This window comes from Erinaceus europaeus, chromosome 11 (genome assembly GCF_950295315.1).
Source record: "Erinaceus europaeus chromosome 11, mEriEur2.1, whole genome shotgun sequence".
Classification (NCBI taxonomy): Eukaryota; Metazoa; Chordata; class Mammalia; order Eulipotyphla; family Erinaceidae; genus Erinaceus; species Erinaceus europaeus.
This window is the reverse complement of record NC_080172.1, coordinates 71,223,480-71,243,750: the sequence shown is the minus strand read 5'-3', so window position 1 is coordinate 71,243,750 and position 20,271 is coordinate 71,223,480. Positions and strand designations below refer to the sequence as shown.

Here is a 20,271-nt window from a genome sequence, read left to right as displayed (position 1 = left end):
ATATAAGAAATTATAGAACTTGAGTGGTCTATCAATAAGTACAACTTACAATAGTGACACTCAGCTTTTATATTAAGTTATAAAGTAACGATGCTCATGTGTGGTAAAATGTACATTTCAATAGTTTAAATGAAAATCATTCCGTTAAAGAGCTTCTGAATTTCAGGTGTGAAAGATAGCATAATGGTTATGCAAAAGACGCTCATGCCTAAGGCTCTGAGGTCCCAGGTTCAATCCCCCATACCACCATAAACCACAGCAAAGCAGTACTCTAGTAAGAAGGGGGTTAGAAAAGAAGAGAGAGACACTCTAGATTTTATTTTATTTTATTAGTTTTTTATTATTTATTTATAAAAAAAGGAAACACTGACAAACCATAAGATAAACCACCAGAACTCTGTATCCCATCCCCTCACCTGATAGCTTTCCTGTTCTTTAACCCTCTGGGAATATGGACCCACGGTCATTGTGGGATGCAGAAGGTGGAAGGTCTGGCTTCTGTAATTGCTTTCCCGCTGAACATGGGCATTGACAGTTGCCTTTGCCTAGTGGGGCTGGGTTCTGGGGAATCGGAGCTTCAGGACACATTGGTGGGGTTGTCTGTCTTGGGAAGTCAGGTCAGCATCATGCTAGCATATGGAACCTGGTGGTTGAAAAGAGAGTTAACCAATAAAGCCAAACAAGTTGTTGGCTAATCATGAACCTAAAGGCTGGAATAGTGCAGATGCAGAATGGGGGTCTCCATTCTGTAGATAGCTAGTAGGCATATTTTAGTTATATTCCAAATTGCCTGTGGCTATACTAGTTTTTTTTTTCCTGAGCCTGAAATCTGATATGCAAGTGGATCCTAGTTATTGTCTGGGGAGATGATGTCATGGCTGGAAAAAGGACCAGAATGCTGCATCAGGGAAGAAAGTAGCTCCCAAATATGGGAAAGGTATATAAATATTGTTGACTGTAAACCCCATTGATTTGATCTGATGTGGGGCCCATGTTAGTGGTGGGAATGGCTCAGTGATGAGCTCCTGGTCTTCATCAATTTACAGTCTACATACTAATTCTGTGTACAGAAACTGCAAGCAAATGCCACAGTGATGACATGGGGATGCTTCAGAAGATGAAAAGAATGAACTGCATGGAAATATTGCCATCTGTTTAAAGGCTGGAGAAGCTTTTCCTTCTCGTTACCCTCAACAATGACATAACTTATATCATGACTCCCCTTTTATTGCATTTCATAATTGTGTCATTTCTGTATAATTCTCTAGAGCCTATTAACACATAAAAAAGGATGTTGGTATCAAAATATATGGTGGAACATATTTAACTTTATGCTTGCTTATAATGCATGAGTTTTTTTAAAATATCTTATTTTTTGCATAATAATTTTTCTTAGAACTATGGATAGTATAGATATGTTTACACAAGATTTAAATATAGCTAAACATAAACACTTTCTTAAAGTAATTGTTTTTATTTTCCTCCAATAGTTAAAATTCTATAGAGAAACCTAAATTTCTATCATGATGCTATTAGGAAGCATTTTAAGTTTGGAATTAAAATATAGTATATAGATTACACTTTTCTGCTTGTTACTACTGTCTTTCTTTTTTTTTTTTTTCAACAAGAACATTGCTCAGCTCTGACTTAAGGTGGTATGGGGAATGCCTTAAGCATGATAATCTTTTTTTTTTATATTTATTTTATTTATTTATTCCCTTTTGTTACCCTTGTTGTTTTATTGTTGTAGTTATTATTGTTGTCATAGTTGTTGGATAGGACAGAGAGAAATGGAGAGAGGTGGGGAAGACAGAGGGGGGAGAGAAAGATAGACACCTGCATACCTGCTTCATCGCTTGTGAAGTGACTCCCCTGCAGGTGTGGAGCCAGGGCTCGAACCGGGATCCTTATCCCGGTCCTTGTACTTTGCGCCACCTGTGCTTAACCTGCTGTGCTGCAGCCCGACTTCCATGACAATCTTTTTGTGTTAACTATTATACTGTCTCCCGAGCCCTTGTTTCTTTTTCTTTTTCTTTTTCTTTTCCTTTTTCCTTTTTTTTTTTTTTTTTTATTTCTTGTAAACCTACGTCCCTGAATGATCCAATGAATGGAGCAATTTTTTTCACTCAAGCCAAAGGGGGAAAGGTCCTATCATGTCTTCTAAAATCTAATCTCCTTAATGATTTCTTTCTCCTGCATTCCTCTTTTACTGTGAGGGATATCAAGCACAACTCTAAGTGTGTGTGATAAACTTCAATGACTATCTACCTCTGCTATAAAGAGTCAATTTCACAAAAATTAACTTGAAAAATTAGGAGAGACTCATATTTTCTCAGTTAACTCAAAACATTCTGAGCATATCTAATGATCCAAAGGCCACATTCTTTTGCCTCAACAGCATCTCTCAGTACCCATCCAGCAGATAATAGTGGTACTAAAAGACTAAATTAATCATAATTCTTGTTCTTGTGCTTACTGTAATGAATTTCTAAATGAATAAAATTTAAAAATTTCTTTTTTGCACAAAATTATAAAATGCATTAAATATTTATTCTATATACTTCAGCCTTATATGCCAGAATTATTTTACTACTAACATTCAAAAACAATAGGAAGTAACCTAGTAGAAATAATAATTGAGGGTCCGGGTGGTAGTGCAGCAGGCTTAAGCGCACATGGTCACCAAATTGCAGATGCTACTATGATTCCATCCTGACTTCTCTGAGCAGATGACCTTATCAATGTGTCCTGGAACCATGCCTCTCCACAGCTCTACTTCACTAGGGGAAGATAGAGATGGGCTAGAGGTACAGATTGACCTGCCAATCCCCAAATCCAGTGGAGAAGTGTTGTATGTTTCACATTGGTTTGGTCTCGCTCTCCCCCCGCCAGGAGAATTGGTTTGGCCCTTGCTAGTTTTGCGCCTCCTTTTCTCCCGCCCCGATGCTACGTAGTGCAGGAGTTCTTGGTGCGGCTGTGTGAGCAGATGCAGGATAGATCTGTGTGGTGATTAGTTTAAGGGTCTCTCTCTGCCTCCAGAGCAGAAAGACACAGGAGAGCACATGTTTGCCCACTCATGAATAAAGCTTCTCTGCCCAGCCATGTGTCTCTGGTTGTCTCTGTCTACCTCCGTGAAGCTAGCCCGGCCTGCTGGAGCCCTGAACCTTAACGACAGAGAGGCACTTATAGAAGCCAGAACTCCTACCTTCTGCACCCCCCAATTATGAATAAAGATGCTGCAAATATCTGTGTGCAGATTTTTATATGTCACTATATAAAATGGTTAAATATTACAGTATAATTTAGTACATGTGTTTTTAGTTTTTTAAGAACTTAACCCTGTAATTTAATTACTTAAGTTAGATTTATCAAAAAACAAGATAGTCTAAAACTCAGTTATTTCTCAATGTATGTACCATAAAATCACTGCCACAGTCAATACATTGAATACTCTTGTCACTATTCCTTCTCTCAAATTCCCAGTTCTAGTCCCACTTGACGACAGCTTCCCATTGGTCCACTGAGATCACCTGTCTTTCCTACTAGGTTACTGTGTTTCCGGTGTGGTTACCTTTCAAAAATACTTCCCATGGTATAAAGGTACTTTCCTTGTTCTCTCAAGAACACTTCCTTCTCCTTCTCTGATGTTACCTTTAAGTTCTTCTCACTGGTAAAGGAAAACATTTGATAACACAAAACAAAGTGGACATAGACTTGGACAGTCCTGGCTAACTGAAGGTCCAGGTCTCCTGTCTCTCAGAACTATCCATGACATTGCCAGATTCATATCTATTTTCTAGAAAATAGATCATACCATTATAATCTGCAAGCACCCTACTGAGCTCCAAAGGCACAGCTTAGCTTGAAAGAGGTCCTAAGTCTAATGAGCTTCCTGTTAGCCTACATCCTTGTCCAGACTCTGCTCCCTTTTAGATGCAGAGTGTCACAAACTAGAGTCAAGAACCATGTTTAAGTTTTTGTTGAGCAATACACAAAGAATGCCAGACCTAGAAGCCAGAAAGTATGATGAATGCTCAAGAAAACCACTTACAATACCATTCTAGATTCAGACACTGCCTTAGCTAGTCAAGGCTTTTCATTTTCCCATTCAGAGCTCATAAGACCCTACAACGCTTGGTTTCTGCCAGGTGCCTCTTTAGTCTTTCAAAAAAAGGGGGGGGAGTTCCCCAGAATTTGAGCTGATTGGAGTATATTTTTCCTTCATGACAAAATCTTAATCAAAAGTCTCCAGTGAGCAGTTAAAACAGAAATTACATCAATCCCTATGTTGATTCTATTATCTTCCTTAAAAATAAGGAGAAGATTCCAATGATCTATAAACTTTGGTCCTGACATTTTGAAGTTTTGATTCCTTTTCATCTATTTTGCTTTGGGAAGCACATAGACAGTTAAACCCCTTCTAGCTAGTCTGCCCAGACATTTCTAAGAGTTATTTCAGATAAGAAACTCTGACTGTTGTACTTATAAATACTGAACCAACCCAATGGCCATCTGTGTCATGGTCAAATGTTTGCTCATTTGATGTGTACATAAAGGGAGGAGAAGGCTAGTAAGCTTACATATTATAAAATTACATATTATAAATTTTAAAAGGAAATAAGACAAGACTTTGCAATAAAATCATAAGATTTATTAATCTTAGAGCCAAACCCTCTGAAGGATGCTCATAAAATTCTTATCTAAAGGATATTTAGAGATTTGTTGGAAAAGAACATCATCATTCAAAGAGATATGGAGATACTTTCTCAGCTAAGCATATGGACTATACTAGAAAAAAAATAAACAAGAACTCACCTCAGAAACCTCAGAGGTCACAATCATGTCAGTGACTTTTTTCAGAGAACCACCTGCATTTGACTTCATACTGTGCCCCGCAAGCTTAAATTTGATGTTCCCTGGCCGCTTCATTTCATTAATCCTACCCTCATCTCTTTTAAACTTTACCAAAAACTAGATTTCTACACATATTTTATCATTTTGTTTGATCAGTCTTATCTTCAAGTATTTCCAGGAAGGAACAAAAAACATATTTATCTGCTCCATAAGCACAGGAGCAATGACTCACTAGAAAGCATTTCACTACTACTAATCCTAGGGCATACTAGGATTCCCTGCTAACTTGAGTAACTCCTGGTGGCCTGACAGAAACTCATACAGTCCTCACTCAATTTACCTATTTGATGAAACTTATGGTTATTATAGCAGAGGTGAAGTTGTGCCTGTATCCTATACTCAAACCTCTGTCTCTTCTTTGAAAATATCACATATATAAAGAATTCCACTTAGAGGTAGTTTAATAAGCTGTTCTCATTAGTGGTGAGAATGTAAAATAGCTTAATCACTTTAGGAAGATTATGACTAATTCTTATAAAACTACTCCCTATGACTCAGTAATTACTACACATTTATTTAAGAAAAATTAAAACATGTATCCACAAAATGGTTTATATGACAGTCATTGTTCGTAATAACAAAAACTGGAAACAGGTATCCATTTATACACTGTAATATAGTCATTCAATGTAATATTATAAGGAAGCAATAAAAGAATGAACAGACTACAGCTTGGATTTTCCAAGCTACAACAGAAAATAAAAACCTAGCATTATGGTGGAAAGAACAGAGAGACACTTGTAAACCAGAGATTAAAAAAAAAATTTTTAATAACTGAGTAGTACTCCATTGTGTATATAGACCATAACTTGCTCAGCCACTCTTCTGTTGCTGGACACCTGGGTTGTTTCCAGGCTTTAGCTATTACAAATTCTGCTACTATGAACATAGATATACACAAATATCTTCAATCTTTGATAGCAATAAATGTCAATGGCCTGAATTCATCTATTAAAAGGCACAGAGTAGGAAGATGGATCAGAAACCACAACCCAACAATATACTCTCTACAGTAAACCCACCTAACTCAACAAGATAAACACAAACTCAAAGTGAAAGGATGAAAATCTATCATACAGGCCAATGGCCTGCAAAAAAGGGCAGGAACAGCTATTCTCATATCTGACATGATAGACTTTAAAGTAAATAAAATTTTAAAAGATAGGAATGGACACAACTTAATGCTCAGTGGATCAGTCAATCAAGAAGACTTAACTATTCTTAATATCTATGCACCCAATGAGAAGCCATCTAAATACATCAAACTTCTACTGAAAGAGCTACAGCAATATATTCACACCAACACAGTCATAGTAGGGGACTTCAACAACCCACTCTCTCAACTTGACACATCATCCAGGCAGATAATCTATAAAGACATGAGGGAGCTAAATGAGGAGATAGATAAACTAGAACTATTGGACATTTTCAGAGTCATTCATCCCAAGAAACTGGAATATACATTTTACTCAAGTCCACATGGGTCATTCTCAAGGATAGACTATATGTTAGACCACAAAGACAGCATCAGCAAATTCGAGAGCATTGAAATCATCCCAAGCATCTTCTCAGACCACAGTGGAATTAAACTAACACTTAACAATCAACAGAAGATTAGTAATAGTCCCAAAATGTGGAAGCTCAACATTATACTCCTTAACAACTACTGGGTCAAAGAGGAAATAAAGGAAGAAATCAAAATGTTTTGAGAGTTCAATGAAAATGGAGACACTAGCTATCAAAATAGTTGGGACACAGCTAAGGCAGTACTGAGAGGGAAGTTCATAGCCATACAAGCACACATTAGCAAAAAAAGAAAAAGCACAAATAAACAGCCTGATGGCACATTTTTAAAGACCTAGAAGAAGAAGAACAAAGGAACCCTACAGTAACAAGAAGGACAGAAATATCTAAAGTTAGGGCAGAAATAAATAACATTGAAAATAAGAAAATCATACAAAAGATCAATGAAAGTAAATGATGGTTCTTTGAAAGAGTGAACAAAATTGAAAACCAAAAAGGGAGAAGACTCAAATAAGTGGATAATAAATGAAAGAGAAGATATTACAAAAGACACAGCAGAAATTCAACATATCATGTGAGGCTTCTATGAACAACTATATGCCACCAAGCTAGAGAACCTGGAAGAAATGGACAATTTCCTAGATACCTACCAACTTCCAAAACTAAGTAAAGAGGAAGTAGATAACCCGAGCATGCCCATCACAGCTAATGAAATTGAAACAGTTATCAAAAATCTTCTCAAAAATAGAAGTCCTGGACCAGATGGTTTTACAAATGAATTCTACAAAACTTTCAAAGGAGGGCTAATACCTCTACTTTTTTTCTTTTTTAATATTTATTTATTTTCCCTTTTGTTGCCCTTGTTTTACTGTTGTGGGTATTATTGATGTTGTCATTGTTGGACAGGAAAGAGAGAAATGGAGAGAGGAGGGGAAGACCTAAGAGAAGGGGGAGAGAAAAATAAACACCTGCAGACCTGCTTCACCACCTGTGAAGCGACTCCCTTGCAGGTGGGGAGCCGGAGGCTTGAACCGGGATCCCTATACTGGTTCTTATGCTTTGCGCCACATGCTCTTAACCCTCTGCTCCATCACCCGACTCCCAATACCTCTACTTTTAAAAGTCTTCCAGAAGATAGAAGACACTGGAATACTCCCTTCCAACTTTTATGAAGCCAACATTACTTTGATACCAAAAGCAGACAGGGACACAACCAAAAAAGAAAACTACAGACCAATATCTCTAATGAACACAGATGCTAAAATATTGAACAAAATTCTAGCCAACCGGATATAGTAATATATTAAAAAGATTATTTATCATGACCAAGTGGGGTTTATCCCAGGCATGCAAGTTTGGTTTAATATAAGTAAATCAATCAATGTGATCCACCACATCAACAAAAGCAAGACCAAAAACCACATGGTCATATCAATAGATGCAGAGAAAACCTTTGACCAAATACAACATCCCTTTAGGATCAAAACACTACAAAAAATGGGAATAGATGGAAAATTCCTGAAGATAGTCGAGTCTATATATAGCAAACCTATAGCCAACATCATACTCAATGGTGAAAAACTGGAAGCATTTCCCCTCAGATCAGGTACTAGACAGGGATGCCCACTATTGCCATTACTGTTCAACGTAGTGTTGGAAGTTCTTGCCATAGCAATCAGACAGGAACAAGGAATTCAAGGGATACAGATTGGAAGAGAAGAAGTCAAACTCTCCCTATCTGCAGATGGCATGACAGTATATACAGAAAAACCTAAAGAATCCAGCAAGAAGTTTTTGGAAATCATCAGGCAATACAGTAAGGTGTCAGGCTACAAAATTAACATGCAAAAATCATTGGCATTCCTCTATGCACACACTAAGTTACAAGAAGTTGAAATCCATAAATCAATTCCTTTTACTATAGCAACAAAAACAATAAAATATCTAGGAGTAAACCTAACCAAAGAAGAAGTGAAAGACTTGTATACTGAAAATTATGAGTCACTACTCAAGGAAATTGAAAAAGACACAAAGAAGTGGAAAGATATTCCATGTTCATGGCTTGGAATAATTAACATCATCAAAATGAATATACTACCCAGAGCCATCTACAAATTTAATGCTATCCCCATCAATATCTCAAACACATTTTTTAGGGTAATAGAACAAATGCTACAAATGTTTATCTGGAACCAGAAAAGATCTAAAATTGCCAAAATAATCTTGAGAAGAAAGAATAGAACTGGAGGCATCACACTCCCAGATCTCAAATTGTATTATAGGGCCATTCTCATCAAAACTGCTTGGTACTGGAATATGAATAGACACACTGACTAGTGGAATAGAATTGAGAGCCCAGAAGTAAGCCCCCACACCTATGGACATCTAATCTTTGACAAAGGTGCCCCGACTATTAAATGGGGAAAGCAGAGTCTCGTCAACAAATGGTGTTGGAAAAAATGGATTGAATCATGCAGAAGAATGAACCTGAACCACTAGCTTTCACCAAATACAAAAGTAAATTCCAAGTAGATCAAGGACTTGGATGTTAGACCACAAACTATCATATACTTAGAGGAAAATATTCGCAGAACTCTTTTCCGCATAAATTTTAAAGACATCTTCAATGAAACAAATCCAATTACAAAGAAGACTAAGGCAAGTATAAACCTATGGGACTACATCAAATTAAAAAGCTTCTTCACAGCAAAAGAAACCACTACCCAAACCAAGAGACCTCTCACAGAATGGGAGAAGATCTTTACATGCCATATATCAGACAAGAAGCTAATAACCAGAATATATAAAGAGCTTGCCGAAGTCAACAACAAGACAACAAATAGCCCCATCCAAAAATGGGGGGAGGACATGGACAGAATATTCACCACAGAAGAGATCCAAAAGCCTGAGAAACATGTGGAAAAATGCTCCAAGTCATTGATTGTCAGAGAAATGCAAATAAAGACAACAAGGATATATCACTTAACTCCTGTAAGAATGGCATACTTCAGAAAAGGTAACAGCAACAAATGCTGGAGAGGGTGTGGGGTCAAAGGAACCCTCCTGCACTGCTGGTGGGAATGTCAATTGGTCCAACCTCTGTGGAGAACAGTCTGGAGAACTCTCAGAAGGCTAGAAATGGACCTACCCTATGATCCTGCAATTCCTCTCCTGGGGATATATCCTAAGGAACCCAACACACCCATTCAAAAAGATCTGTGTACACATATGTTCTTAGCAGCACAATTTGTAATAGCCAAAACCTGGAAGCAACCCAGGTGTCCAACAACAGATAAGTGGCTGAGCAAGTTGTGGTCTATATACACAATGGAAAACTACTCAGCTATAAAAAATGGTGACTTCCACTGACCAGTGGAATAGAATTGAGAGCCCAGAAATGAGGCCCCACACGTATGGACATCTAATCTTTGACAAAAGAGCCCAGACTATTCAATGGGGAAAGCAGAGTCTCTTCAACAAATGGCGTTGTAACAATGGGTTGAAACATGCAGAAGAATGAAACTGAATCACTGTATTTCACCAAATACAAAAGTAAATTCCAAGTAGATCAAGGACTTGGATGTTAGACCACAAACTATCAAATACTTAGAGGAAAATATTGGCAGAACTTTTTTCCACATAAATTTTAAAGACATTTTCAATGAAACGAATCCAATTACAAAGAAGACTAAGGCAAGTATAAACCTATGGGACTACATCAAATTAAAAAGCTTCTTCACAGCAAAAGAAACCACTACCCAAACCAAGAGACCTCTCACAGAATGGGAGAAGATCTTTACATGCCATACATCAGATAAGAGTTTAATAACCAACATATATAAAGAGCTTGCCAGACTCAACAACAAGACAACAAATAACCCCATCCAAAAATGGGGGGAGGACTTGGACAGAATATTCACCACAGAAGAGATTCAAAAGGCCGAGAAACACATGAAAAAAATGCTCCAAGTCTCTGATTGTCGGAGAATTGCAAATAAAGACAACAATGAGATATCACTTCACTCCTGTGAGAATGTCATACATCAGAAAAGGTAACAGCAGCAAATGCTGGAGAGGGTGTGGGGTTAAAGGAACCCTCCTACACTGCTGGTGGGAATGCAAATTGGTGCAACCTCTGTGGAGAACAGTCTGGAGAACTCTCAGAAGGCTAGAAATGGACCTACCCTATGATCCCGCAATTCCTCTCCTGGGGATATATCCTAAGGAACCCAACACATCCATCCAAAAAGATATGTGTACACATATGTTTTTGGCAGCACAATTTGTAATAGCCAAAACCTGGAAGCAACCCAGGTGTCCAACAACAGATGAGTGGCTGAGCAAGTTGTGGTATATATACACAACGGAATACTACTCAGCTGTAAAAAGTGATGACTTCACCATTTTCAGCCGATCTTGGATGGACCTTGAAAAAATCATGTTGAGTGAAATAAGTCAGAAACAGAAGGATGAATATGGTATGATCTCACTCTCAGGCAGAAGTTGAAAAACAAGATCAGAAAAGAAAACACAAGTAGAACCTGAAATGGAATTGGCGTATTGTACCAAAGTAAAAGACTCTGGGGTGGGTGGGTGGGCAGAATACAGGTCCATGAAGGATGATAAATGACATAGTGGGGGTTGTATTGTTAAATGGGAAACTGGGGAATGTTATGTATGTACAAACTATTGTATTTACTGTTGAATGTAAAACATTAATTCCCCAATAAAGAAATAAATTTTTTAAAAAATGGTGACTTCACTGTTTTCAGCCCATCTTGGATGGACCTTGAAAAGTTCATGTTAAGTGAAATAAGTCAGAAACAGAAGGATGAATATGGGATGATCTCACTCTCAGGCCGAAGTTGAAAAACAAGATTAGAAAAGAAAACACAAGTCGAACCTGAAATGGAATTGGAGTATTACACCAAAGTAAAAGACTCTGGGGTGGGTGGGTGGGTGGGGAGAATACAGGTCCATGAAAAATGATGAATGAAATAGTGGAGGTTGTATTGTTAAATGGGAATCTGGGGAATGTTATGCATGTTCAAACTATTGTATTTACTGTTGAATGTAAAGCATTAATTCCCCAATAAAGAAATAAATTATTAAAAAAAAAAAAAGAAGAAAAACAAGATCAGAAGAGAAAACACAAGTAGAACCTGAACTGAAATTGGCATATTGCACCAAAGTAAAAGACCTGGGGGGACGGGGGTGGATAAGAATACAGGTCCAAGAAGGGTGACAGAGGACCTAGTGGGGGTTGTATTGTTATGTGGAAAACTAAGAAATGTTATGCATGTACATTTCATTGTATTTACTGTTGAATGTAAAACATTAATTCCCCAATAAAGAAGTTTAAAAAAACTGAGAATTGTTACACAGGTACAAACTACTGTGTTTTACTATAAACTGAAAACTTAATCCTCTCAATTTCAAAAAAATGTTCTTGGGTGAAGGTCTTTTTCATTCAAAATTTTTAACATATTATGCCAGTCATTTCTCATCTACACTGCATCTGTTGAGAAGTCAGCTGATTGTCTTACTGGGAATTCTCTTGCTTCTATTTTTCTCATGCTTCTTTTAAAATTCTTTATCTTTGTTCTATTTTGATTATTGTTTTTCTTGGAGTTTTGTCAGTTCAAGTTCACTTAGTTTGGAACTCTTAAAACTTTCTAAATCTGATTATCTCTCTCTTCAATTTCAGGAATTCTTGCCTACATTTCCTCAAATATTAACTCTCTTTCTCTTCTTCTTCTGGCAATCCTATGATGTGAAAGTTGTCCCTCTTATATTATGTTAATTTTAATTCTTTTTTTTTTTTTTTGGTGGGGGAGTAACTTCCTCTGCCTTATTTTCTCACTCACTGTTCTGGCCTTTGATTTGTGTCTTTCTACTGAAGGTTATGAGGGAGACATCAAATATGTCTATAGATAGATATTAGCTAATATATACTATGTATATATATATTACAAAGTTCAGCTACTGTGTTCCTTATTTCTCTGATTTCTGTTACAATTTCTTTCATTATTTCTCCAACTTTTTGAAGTTTTCTTCTATGAACTTTTCATTTCAGTGATCATCCATATGATCATAGCTTTGATGTCTTCTTTAGGAAATGTGTAGAGTTCTGTTGAATTTTGAGTTTTACCTCAAAGATTTTGTCTTGGCCCAAGAGTATGATATCTTACTCTGTCTTATGTTTGGTGCACTCTGAGAACCTAGGTCTGGGAATCTGTGTGTGAGCCTTGGTAACAGACATGAGTTTGAGGTTACAAGTACTCAGTGCCTATATATCTGCAGGTGGGGGGTCAGATTTAATATGTGGTTTGTACTGTACATACAGTGACAGTGCTGTGACCACTTTGGGGCTAGCAGGGAACAATATCAGACAGATTGAGTTGGCAAGCACTCCTCCCTGAATCTGCATCCAGGGTGTGTTACTATAAATACTGTAATCTGATATGGCATCACCAAGCCTGCTTTTAAAAAGTTAGAAGGTACTCAAGAAGCTGCACCACAACTCTCATCTGGTTTACAGTTTGTAATTTACCTTTTCATGTTGTAAAATTGCAGAAACTGAATTGTATAGAATTTGGTTGGTAGAAGGCTACTGCAACTTATCTACCAGATTAAGAGTCTATATCTTAAAATAAAAAAAAAAATTCTAGGGGCCGGGTGGTGGTGCACCTGGTTAAGCGCACATGTTGCAATGCTCAAGGACCCAGGTTTGAGCCCACCTGCAGGGGGGAAGCTTTGCAAGTGATAAAGCAGGGTTGCAGGTGTCTTTCTGTCTCTTTCCCTCTCTAGAGGTCTTTCCCTTCCTCTCGGTTTCTGACTGTTTCTATCCAATAAATAAATAAAGATAATAAATTTTTTAAAATTCTATAGAATTCTTTTAGAGATCAATTCAGGATGGTAACTTGCTACCACATACATGGTGTTTTATTCATGAGAGAGGCTGTCTTTCTGTTGGGGATATATGATGTATTGTGCTTGTAAACAAAAAGGAAGTTTGGAGCTTGGGCCACATAGGCATAATTATTAGATATTATTAGCATACGATGTAATTGTGTGAAAACTGAAGAGACTTAAGAAGACATCTAGCAGAAACTGGTCTTTTGGTCTCTTGATCTCTTTTGGTGTCTTTGCTTGCTCCTGTCCCTTTGCTCTCTTGGATATACAGCTTGTCTGCTTTTCCTCCTTTCTCCTAGAAGCTGATGGCTAAAGAATGGCTGATTATAGACTCATGACTTGAGCCCCATGGCTGGTTAAGCCTTTTCCTACTTTTCCTATTCCATTAATGCAGCTTTTAAGTAACTAAACAGCTGCCATTTTTTTAAGTTTTTACTAGTGATTTGATGATGATTAACAAGATTGTAAGCTAACAGGTCTATAATTCCATACAGTTCCCACCACCAGAGTCCCCAAGTCCCAACCACTCCACAGGAAGCTTCCCTATTCTTTTTAACTCTGAGAGTGTGGGCCAAAATTATTTATGACCCCATAAATAATAAGGTGGAAGGTCTGGCTTCTGTAATTGCTTCTCCACTAGACATGAGTGTTGGCAGGTTGATCCATATCCCAGTCTGTTTCTATCTTTCCCTAGTGGGGTAGGGTTCTGGTAGGGGGTGAGATTTCAGGACACAATGGTGAGTTCATCTGCCCAGGGAAGCCAGGATAGAATAATAGTAGCATTTGCAGATTGGAGGCTAAAAGGCAGCAAAATAGGAAAGCTTCCAATGAAAGAAATGGGATGCGGAACTCTGGTGGTGAAAATTTATGAAATTGTAGCCTTCTTATGCTATGGTCTTGTTGATCATTATTAAATCAATAAAAAGAGAAAAAAGAAGAAAAAAGAAATACAAACAAGTTCCAGAGGTTCCAGGACTGGGAGAAATATGGATTTTAAAGAGAATAGGGAAAGTTCCTTGCTGTCTTAGAGTTGAAGATTATTATTATTATTATTATTATTATTATTATTATTATTATAACCAAGTTATTTGGGAGTTTGGTTTACTTATTGCATAGTTACAGGAATCAGGCTGTAGCACAGCAGGTTAAATGCAGGTAGCACAAAGCAATTCGAGCCCTAACTCCTCACCTGCAGGGGAGTCGCTTCACAAGCGGTGAAGCAGGTCTGCAGGTGTCTATCTTTCTCTCCCCCACTCTGTCTTCCCCTCCTCTCTCCATTTCTCTCTCTATCCTATCCAACAACGACAACAATAATAACTACAACAATAAAACAACAAGGGCAACAAAAGGGGCTAAATAAAATAAAATAAAATAATCCCATAGTTAGGAATTACCGTATTGTACATGACCTTAGCATGATTTATGTCATTTAATGCTATTTATAAATACCTCTGTCTTAGATACTGACAGGACCAGTTGATTCTGATATACTTGGTCTAAGATCGTAAATAATTTAGTATTTGAAAAAACTATTATTTTAAAAAATTCTTTAACAATTTAAGCCCCGTGCTTAGACTAAAGGAATATATACTCAGAACTGAAATCTGTGCATTTAAAGAACTTGATACATTCAATATATTTCCCCTGATAAACTAAATAAATAGTGATAAGTTAATAGGAGTATAGTTTAATATCATTCCCATCATCAAAGGACTGTGTCCCTATCGCCACCCCACACACACACAATGAACCTTAAAATCTACCCTCCCCACCTAAATCTCCTACTTTGGTGCAATAAAAGTCTGCCAATTTTAAATAACCCAAAAGAGCACCATACAAAAAAAAAGCTTTTATGTTTTCTTATTTGTTTGTTTAGTTATTTAATTATTTATTTTCCCATATCTTTCAGTGTCTCTGTTGTCTGGATACTGAACTTTTGTCACTTCTTAGGTAAGGTCTGTTTCTATTTATGAGTTTCTATTCCCATGAGTTACTGGGGCTTTACTGTTCATGCAGGAGAAGGAAAATATAAGTCCACTCTATTCAGTCATCTTGGTTTCATCTCCTCACCTAGCTATTTCTTTAAAAAACAAAAAACTATATTAATGATTTAATAGTGGTTTACAAGATTATAAGGTAATAGGGGTTTGTTTCTCCAGTTCCACACCACAGTCACCACCAGTTTGGTGTCCTCAATCACCCTCACAAAGTCTTAGACCTAGTCATTTTTTTAGGGTGTGATATAATAAGACACATCAGATGAAGAAAAAATAATACAGTAAGAATAAAATGACTTAAATTTCAGGGGAATAAAAGAAGAAAGGAATAAAGAAAGGAAAATGAGAGCTGACATGTATTGTCTATTATTCGTATCAAGCACTGTACTGAGACAAACAATATATTGAGTTTGTTGGCCTAGCAAACATATTGTATACCATCTAGGTATCAAGCATACAGACAGAAATGAAAAATTAAAACCTTGTTCTTTAGAATGATACTTTGTTTAAAGGAGCAAGGCCATAAACAAATAATTTTCATATAAAATAAGAATGTGATTACAGAGGATGGGCTAGTTTGTGATAGAAGTCTTATAGCAGATGAAACGACTTTAAAGGATGACGAGCATAAATCATGTATAGACTCTCAATTTATATATCTGTGGCCTAACTTTCATTGCTCCTTTTGAGAAAATTGGTTATTCCTTCTACTAGGCAAAGCTCTCCATAAATATAGTTAATAGATGTAGGGAAAGAAAGGGTTTCTCTATGCCACCTGTCCCCCATTTGGGGACAGAGTAAGTGGGCATAGACTCTACTGTCCCCAAGATAAGTATTTATCCAGAATGACTGTAAAAGTTAATGAACTCAGTGACTCATTTCCTCTCTCCAGATGTTAGGGTTTTCTTGTAGCATGGGATGTTACAGGGCTTGCTTACATCAGTGCTCACAGTCAATATCTCTGTCAAATATGAGTGGACAAAGTCCAAGACTATAAAAATGTTCACCCAGCGAAGAAGGAGGAACTCAACAGTCTCTAATAAATAATGTGTGGTCTATACTGTTTTCTTAGGATCTAGAATTAAAAAAAAAATCTGTGCTACTCTCCTCATACAGTCACCTCAGATTTTCCCAATTTCCCTATGCCAGACTTTGTTTTTTACATCCTCTTGAGTCACCTTTCATTCGATAGTTTTCTCACACTTATTCCTTCAAGTGGTTCCCTTCCTTTGTTCTTGTCCTCCTGAAGTTCTTTTCTCCATGCTAATCGGATGTATTGACATATTCTGATTTTAAAAAATAATCATAATTGACCTTTTCAGTGAACTTAAAATAGATACATACAGTAGACTAGAGCCTGACCATTGGTTAAAATTAGTATTGAGTTTCTATCATATTTAAGTTGAAGATCATTTATTCTTGACCTCAAAAAAAATAAGAAGCTCTATTGTTTGCCTTAAAAAATGCATTAGTCATTTGAACAGGAAGGCAAAAGGATCACTGTCATTTGAACTTCAGTTTGCTAGATTGACATTTCCACATGGACATCCAATTAAGTTAAATTAAAACTCCAGTTCTATAGCTTTCTCCCTAAACTCCTTGCACATCCTTTTAAGTTCTAGGGATTTATCTCTACAAAGTTTACCACTATGTGGCATAACTAAGTTTGTCAAGCTTCCCCACAACAATGGAATCAGTTTCTCTTTTATGTCACATCAATATGTCTATGAGAAATCCATATACTCCATTCTTCTTGATCTGTGCTGTCCACTTTAATAGTCATTGACTACGTGTAGCTAGTTTAACTGACAAAAATTAAGGAAGATTTAGAGTTCAACTATCATCTTCACTGAATTCCAGCGCTAGTACATTATAGCACAGATTAAAACATTCCATTATCAAATGGTACTAGCATGTCATGAATTGATCAGAGCCTGAATATTTGCAGATAGATGCCAAAAGTTCATATACTTATTTTCCAACAACAAAAAAATAACCCTTTGTGTAGATCTAGGCAGTTTTAAATAATTTCTCTTCAAGAACAAATTATTTATAGAAAAATGTAACATCCATGTTTTCACTGGAAGGATTTTTTTTCTTTTTTATTTAAGAAAGGATTAATTAACAAAACCATAGGGTAGGAGGGGTACAATTCCACACAATTCCCACCACCCAATCTCCATATCCCACCCCCTCCCCTGATAGCTTTCCCATTCTCTATCCCTCTGGGAGCATGGACCCAGGGTCATTGTGGGTTGCAGAAGGTAGAAGGTCTGGTTTCTGTAATTGCTTGCCCGCTGAACATGGGCATTGACTGGTCGGTCCATACTCCCAGTCTGCCTCTCTCTTTCCCTAGGAGCATGGGTCTCTGGGGAAGCGGAGCTCCAGGACATATTGGTGGGGTCTTCAGTCCAGGGAAGCCTGGCCGGCATCCTGATGACATCTGGAACCTGGTGACTGAAAAGAGAGTTAACATATGAAGCCAAACATATTGTTGAGCAATCATGGACCCAAAGCTTGGAATAGTGGAGAGGAAGTGTTAGGGGGGTACTCACTGCAAACTCTAGTGTACTTCTGCTTTCAGGTATATATTTTGCAGTAGTTTACGGATACGTGTGAACATATGCTCTCTCACACAGAAACTGGTGTCTATCTAGGTTTTGGGACTTTGTTAGAAAGTGAACCACCTGAGATGGAATTAGAGTATACTATGAAAGGAAAGGTCTCACCCGAGTAATGAAGCTGAAGGGTTGTCATTCCACACATGAAGTCTCTGGACACAGTCTGAAGTGAAGCATGTTGAGGTGGCAATCGTTGCGTTGGTTAGGTTGTGATCGACAGATGCAATATTATTTGATATGGATTGGGAGAGGCATACGGGAAAGTGGGCCCTATCCAAGGGTTCCAGGACTGGGGGAAGTAGAGGCTCTATAGTGGAGATGTGTCTTAGGGTTCAAAAAGACAATCTATAGTTGATATTATCATCACATTAATTGGTAATTGGGTTAACTTTGAAAAGTCCTTTTGTTAGGGTTTGCTGTACAGTACCCAGTATCTTGTATATAGCTGTGCTATTGGTTGCTTCTGATCTACTTGATCTAGGCTTTTGAGAGAGTCTGCATATCAATTACACAGCCTATATATTGAAAAGATTCAGTTTGTGTTTTGAAAAACTTTGAGACATACAATTAATTTTCCCCCTCTCATATTAATTAACTAGTGATTTATATGACTACATTTTACTAGGAGTGTACATAAACACCATTCCCACCACCAAAAGACTGTGATCCATCCCTCCCACCCACTCCCACACTCCACTGGCCCAGGAAGCTGCATGTCTACCCCTCACCACTGGGTTTTTACTTTGATGCCCTACTTACAATTTGGTCAGGTCCTGCTTTTAGTTTCCCTTTCAGATCTTCTTCCTCAACTTCTGTTGATGAGTGGGATCATCCCATACTCATCTTTGTCTTTCTGACTTAGCTCACTTAACATAATTCCTTCTAGCTCTGTCCAAGATGGGTCAGCAAAGGTAGGCTCATTGTTCTTGATAGCTGCATAGTATTCCATTGTGTATATATACCACAGCTTTCTCAGCCACTCATCCGTTGTTGGGCACCTGGGTTGCTTCCAGGTTTTAGCTATTATGAATTGTGCCGCTATGAACATAGGAGTACACACCTCTTTTTGGTTGGGTGTTATGGAGTCCTTGGGGTATAACCCCAGGAGAGGAATTACTGGATCATATGGAAGGTCCATGTCTAGCCTCACTGGAAGGATTTTTAAGAAGCCAAGAGGAATCACTGCACAGATGAAAAGATGCTTCAAGGGGAGCACACAGCACACAACATGAACTCTTTCAAGAGAGGAAACAAAAGTTATTCCTGAGAAAGAGATGAACAACTCCTTTACACCAACACCAAGAAAATATCATGTGAAACATATGTTCATGTGAAAAAAAAAGACATGAGTTTCTTATCCTCTAGATGGAAACACCAAAGGGAAAAAAGGTCAGATTGGTAAGTAGATAATCTTTTCTTAGGTTGCTACTCAGTTTAGAATTAAACTTCCTTGGAGTAGAACACCAAAGTAAAAACCCAGGGTTGAGGGTGAGGATGGATGTTCAGCTTCAAGGTGGGGATGGGAGAAGGAGGGGGGATGGAATGGGACACAGTCTTTTGGTGGTGGGAATGGTGTTTATGTACACCCCTATAAATTTGTAGTCATAGAATTAAACTTCCTAAAATAGAATATGCAGCACAGGTTATACAGTGATTTCTGACCTTTGATATCTTAAATGTTAATTAGGAAAACATGCAGAAGAGAAAGAGAAGAAGGAGAAGAAGGAGAAGGAGGAGAAGGAGGAGAAGGAGAAGAAGAAGAGGAGGAGGAGGAGGAGAAGGCTTGGATTTAGTGTTGATCCTGGGTAAACCTTTTTTTTTTTTTTGTCAATTTAATAATGATTGACAAAACAATAGGATAAGAAGGGTACAATTCCACATACTTCCTACCACCAGAGATCCGTATCCCATCCCCTCCATTGGAAGCTTTCCTATTCTTTATCCCTCTAAGAGTATGGACCTATGGTTCAGAAGGTGGGAGTATGGGGTTCAGAAGGTGGGAGATCTGGCTTCTGTAATTGCTTCTCCTCTGAACATGGGCTTTGACAGGTTGATCCATTCCCCCAACCTGTTTCTATCTTTCTCTAGTGGGGTAGGGCTCTGGGGAGGTGGGGTTTCAGGACACAGGACCAGTGTGGGGACAGGAAGGTAAAGAAAACTAGAAAGACTTAAAAAGATCACAGCATCAAAACTTCCTTCAATGCAATGGAGCTAGGTTCAAACCTGGGTCATATGTATGGTGAAGCAGAATTGGGTAGACATCTTAATCTCCTTATCACTTAGTTTCTTGATTCGTGCTC

The 20,271-nt window shown here is 37.7% G+C and overlaps 1 protein-coding gene across 2 annotated transcripts in view; it reads left to right on the top strand.

Annotated features, from left to right (window-relative positions):
* The window catches only part of LOC103114942 (guanylate-binding protein 5), a 31,917-nt gene extending 28,819 nt beyond the window's left edge, over nucleotides 1–3,098 (top strand). For both annotated transcript variants that reach the window (XR_009552606.1, XM_060202020.1), the window contains one exon: nucleotides 1,071–3,098. The gene's annotated coding sequence lies outside the window, so the exon portion shown is untranslated. The remainder of the gene's footprint in view (nucleotides 1–1,070) is intronic.
* The last annotated feature ends 17,173 nt before the right edge of the window (nucleotides 3,099–20,271 follow it).